We start from the raw sequence: 5,365 nt of genomic DNA, 5'->3' as shown, positions 1-5,365 counted from the left end.
AGGGCGACAGCATTCTGTGCCGCTGAGCCGCGCGGTCCAGGTGAGCGCGCGTTTCCCGTCTCGGGGGGGTGGGCGGTCGCCAGGGACGCCCCTCCCCGGGGGCTTCCGGTGCCAGGCGCCACCGCGTTCTTTCCCCGCAGCATTTCTGAGCGTAAACTCCCGAGTATGCAGACACCTTTCTCGCTACCACCCGGAGAGCAAGTGAACCCGGGCTTCACTTTAGGACTCAGGGTGCACTGGGGAGAATGGGCAGCACTCGCCCCGTGCCCCTCTCGGTCGCCGGGGGTCGCTCCTGGTCCTCCCTGGGCCCCCGTGGGAGGGCACCTCGTGGGCCCGGAAGCTGCCCGGCTGTTTGCCCGCACAGTGTAACACCCACGAAGAGGACGTGCAGTGGGTCCCCTGGCCGGTCTTCCCTCGGCCTCCCCGGCGCCTGGGCGGGCGCGGACTGAGGGTGTTTTCTGGCCCGGTGGTGTGTTTTGGGTTGTTGATCAAGCATGTCTTGAGTTTGGTCGGTGGCGCCAGTTAGTCTGCCGCGAGAAGGTTCACACACCCCCTCTATTCATTCCTCTTCCACAGGTGTGCGGCCGCCTGAGCCCGAGCCAGGAGCTCTAGAGGGAGGGGGAAGAAAGAGCAGACGGTAGAGGAAAAGCCACCGGAGGAAAGGAAAAAAATTAAATCAGCAAATCTAGAAACCTTTTCGCTCGTCATTCCAAGAGAAAGGGAGAGGGGAAAAAAATAAAATTTTCATCTTTTTGTTTTTGCACGTTCATAAACATTCTACATACGTATTCTCTTTTGTCTCTTCATTTATAACCGCTGTGAATTGTACATTTGTGTTTTTTGGAGGTGCAGTTAAACTTTTAAGCTTAAATGTGACAAGACTGATAAATAGATCAAGAGTAAATCTGACTTTAGAAGGCTACTTTATGACCAAGGAGCGCAATTTTTGTTTTGAAGCTTTACTAATATACCCCAGAGCATTGTAGATATTTTTTTTGTACATCTATTGTTTAAAATAGATGATTATAATGGGGCAGGGAAGTTTCTTTTCTCTGCAAGAATGTTACATATTGTATAGATAACTGAGTGACATTTCATACCATGTATATATAGAGAGATGTTCTATAAGTGTGAGAAAGTATATGCTTTAATAGACTACTGTAATTATAAGATATTTTTAATTAAATATTTTTTGTAAATATTATGTGTGTGTTTTTTTAATCTATGGGAATATTTCTTTTGGAAAATTATTTTTCAGCTCAATTGCAGAGCTGCAGATATCGTGAATGTCTTTTCTGTTTGACCTTGTTTTTCATTTGTTTTTCTTTTGCCCAGAATCAGTAGACTCGGAAGTAACAGTGATAGGTAGTGGTCTTGCATGACGGCATGAGATGTTTAATCACAAATAAACTTGTCCGGAGTCCATTCAAATGTGTTTTCTTTAATCTACATTGAAATCTTTGTATTTGAAGTGTATATGTTGAAAATATACCTTATCAGTTTTTGAGTACAGGGTTTTATAGTGTAATATATAGAGTGGTTTTTTTTTGTTTGTTTTATAACTGAGGTCAAAATGGATTCTGAATGACTTTGCAAATAGAATAAGGAAATGCTTGGATCCTTAAGGAGTTTACAAAAATCTGCTGTTTTATCAAAGTGAGAAAAATTGCTTGTCACTCTTCGGTTTACACTAAAGCATAATGTCACAAAGTTTCATATCTGTACAGGTTATTTAAAAAATACGAATGAAAAATGTTCTCTGCTTGCTACCAAAGGACAAACTCTTGGAAATGAACATTTTCTGCTTTCCTTCCTCCAAAGAATATTAATTAATAGGCAACAGTGGGAGAAAAAAAAAAGGCATAATGGCAGATCCTTCAAGCAGGGATAAAAGTCGATCTTCAAACATTAAGTAGACCAAAAATTCTGATGACCGCATCTAGATTATTTTTTTATGAAAATGATTTTCACTATAGCTATGTCAGTTACCGCTAAGCTACTGTCCAATCTCTTGTGATGTGTAACTTTTACATGTGAGAATTAAAGTAGATTTATCTGCCTTGTACTGTGATTTCTGGTCTTATTTCTTTTAAAACCTTGAAATATTTTGAAGGGCCCTTTTCAAGAAAGGTAATATTTTCTATGTTAGGACCATCAGGGTTCATGAACGTCACACATTTAATGTGATGGGTACCTTACACACCAGTTAGATGGAATTTTTAGAGGGAGAGAATTAAGTAGGATTTAATTGGGTGCTTTGTAAATAGTCAACTGTGTGTGTAACGTGTTCTGTTTGGTTTTTAAGAGGAAAAGATTTGTTTCAGATTATACAAGAATAAAAGTATTATAGACCCATGGGACTTTTTATGAGGTCGAAGTCAAATACTTATTTGAATATGAAATACGGTCCCTAGTAGTGAGCTGAAGTGGCAGTGTCTCAACAGAAATGAACAAAATTAATGCTACTAGGTTAAAATCAATCAAAGCATTTAAAATCTGTTCTGTTCCCAGCCTGTGTTCTCCTCAGCTCTGATATTTTACTGGCCTTGAGTTTTTAAAATTTGTTCTATTTGATACTGAACCTTACAAAGTCAAAGGGCTGCTTATTTAAATGAGATTTATGTTTATTTTTGATATTATTCATTCTTGTCACACATCAAGAGGAAAACACTAGAACACTGCTGGAATTCCAAATCTGAAGAATTCTAACGAGTGCATTCTTTGTTATTAAAAAGGGCACAATTCCTCCTTTTTATTTGGCAGTTTAATTTCAGTAGGAAGCCCATCACGTGTGCCCAGTTGGAGCTTCGTTTGTGGTGCCTGACTGCTGAATCCTACGTAAGCCTCTGAGCAGAGTTTAAAACTTACACTGGTGGTCTCTGAACCTCATAACAAGCGAATAGATATTTTTAATTTTTGAAGCTGAATGTTGCTCCTTAGTTAAGTTTTTTTCATTAAGTTTATTGGTACTTTTTAGGCATACAGTATGGTTATGTTCATCATTGGGGTCTTGTGATGTATCTTAGTTCTTATTTTTCCCCCTTCCCCTGCCCTCCCTTCACCCCCTCCACCCTTCCCTGTTTACAAAGACTTCATTTTAATTTTTTCCTTTTCTCATATTTTTTCTTTTCTCTTCTTTCCCTTGCCCTACCCCTCACACTTCCACTACCCCTTTAGCCCTTTTCTTCCTAGTTCACATTATCAATTATACAATTTGAACCTCATTTACACTTTAAATTTTTCACACCAGAGGAACTATTCGGCATTTACACATATGTGTGTCCTATTTAGTTAAATTTATATTTGAGGCATGAAAAACCACTAAAATAAAAGTATTGTGGATCTTAGGTCTCAGAGAGTTGACATTTTTCCCTTGCACTCAGGCAGCATTTGATTTCTCTAAAGAAACAAAGTTACTGTTTATTGTTTTAGAAATTACACACAGTTGTGTAAGATACTACATTCTAGTAACATGATGGCTGTGCCCTTAACCAAGCAACCACATAACAAAAACATGGTCTTTTATCTAGATAGTTCTAGTTACGAGATACTTAATTTCATAAAGGAAAAAAAATTTGATTTCTCTCATTCAGTTTGTAGACTTTGACTACATAGGTACAACCAAAGAATAAGACTCACTTAAAGCCCACAAGGAAAATAAGTACCCTACACAGTGGATGTTATTTCTGAGTTGGTTTTAAAATCCTGACATGTTAAGAGAAAAACAGTGACATCATTTCAAAGAACTTTGATATTGTATAAATTATATTCAAGTTTATTGTTGAGCTTTAACTACATTTTTAAAACTTAAAAAAAATTTGGCCCCCTGAAATCTGTTATATTAAAAGCCCTCTATAACAATAAATCTTCACTGAGCAAAAGGTTCTGAAGTTTGTAGTTCTTAATTGACTTTTACTGAGTTACGCAATTTTTCATTATCAGGAATGGACCTCTTGATGGATCACCTCAATTAATTACAGTGTTTCTTACTGTGTGATGAAAAATGTGGCTTAAAAATGGTGATATGAACAGAAAGGAAATTAGTCTGAATGGGAAAAGCTGCTGAACTCCTTAGTGTCTCTTACAACAGGAAGCAATAATCCTAAAGAAGGCAGCAGGATGATGTCCAGGGAAAACAAGATTTTTAAAAGGTACATGAAGGAGACTATTTCACAGTAGTGCAGAGCCAAATAAAACTGGCTTTACCTTTCCAGTCGGCACACTGTAATTATATATATGTTAATCAACCCAGATAGGCCTTGGATCTCCCAGGGCCCAAGCCCCAAACCCTCCAGAGTTAGGAGGAAGGAAAACCTTCCCCTTGCTGCTTTGTGAGTCCAGGAAATTAATTTCCCCATACCAAGATGAATCTTAATAGGGCTGCCCTCAGTAGGTATTCTTCGGACCCAGATGATTACTTTCAATTATAACCCATGACATTTTGCTAAAATACTCGTCTTATTAATTAAAACTGTTGCCCAACAGGTTTTCAGACTATAATTTTACGTACAGCTCTATCTGGAGCACTGATTCAACTGATACCTTAAAAGATGAAAACCATTACAAAGGAACAACTTTTTTTTTTTCCACAGGAGACAACCTGCAGTCAGGTAGATGTAACAGAAAATGCTCCAGATTTCGAGTGAAATTTACAAATGTGTGTTATGTGCAAGCACCTCTTTCACAGCTATTCATATCCTGGCTTCTACAAAGTTTCACCTAAGTGTTAAAACCCAGGTCTCAACCACATTGCCAAGGCTTTTCTACACTCACCAAAGCACAGCAATTGGGCAGCGAGGCTGCAGATGTTGGTTCCATCATTCATAAGTCTGCACAGTAAATCCACACATGCAAGATGCAGAGCTGTAAAAGTGGAAGTTAATTTGAAAAGCCCCTCTGAGTCCACAAAAGGGTAAAACACCTTAGTTTCTGGGGAGAGAGGAGCAAAATGTATTACCTCTGTCCCGCTGGCTGAAAGATGACTACAGAAGAACTGATTTTCAAATGTTTAAATAAAGAGAACCAAGACTTCTACATGAATCCACTTGCATTTGAAATCTCACACTTTAAGTGGGAACTTTCACAGAGATACATACATGTTGGTAAAATATGCAAATTTCTAGTGAAACAAGACACCATCATTTGCTTCTAATTACCGTTCTTCAATTCTTTTTCATATAAAGTGCCTGTTAACACTGTTGATGTCCATATTACAGTCAAAAGTTAAATTTTTATCTTTTATGCCAAAGTTTAATTTCCAAAGGAAAGTACCACAGTCTTACAGTTCTTCCTATTTCTAAACTATTTACTTAAATATTTTAAATATTTCTTAAATATTTTAAACATTTGCTTAAATATTTTCTTA

At 38.1% G+C, this 5,365-nt stretch overlaps 1 long non-coding RNA gene across 1 annotated transcript; it reads left to right on the top strand.

Annotated features, from left to right (window-relative positions):
* On the top strand, positions 1-847 carry LOC104861474. The gene is made up of 2 exons (XR_780060.1): positions 1-40; positions 577-847. It is a non-coding gene; the product is annotated as an uncharacterized LOC104861474 (long non-coding RNA).
* The last annotated feature ends 4,518 nt before the right edge of the window (positions 848-5,365 follow it).

This window comes from Fukomys damarensis, unplaced genomic scaffold (assembly GCF_012274545.1).
Source record: "Fukomys damarensis isolate Sample0158 unplaced genomic scaffold, DMR_v1.0_HiC HiC_scaffold_10, whole genome shotgun sequence".
Classification (NCBI taxonomy): Eukaryota; Metazoa; Chordata; class Mammalia; order Rodentia; family Bathyergidae; genus Fukomys; species Fukomys damarensis.
This window is presented reverse-complemented; position numbering and strand designations above follow the sequence as displayed.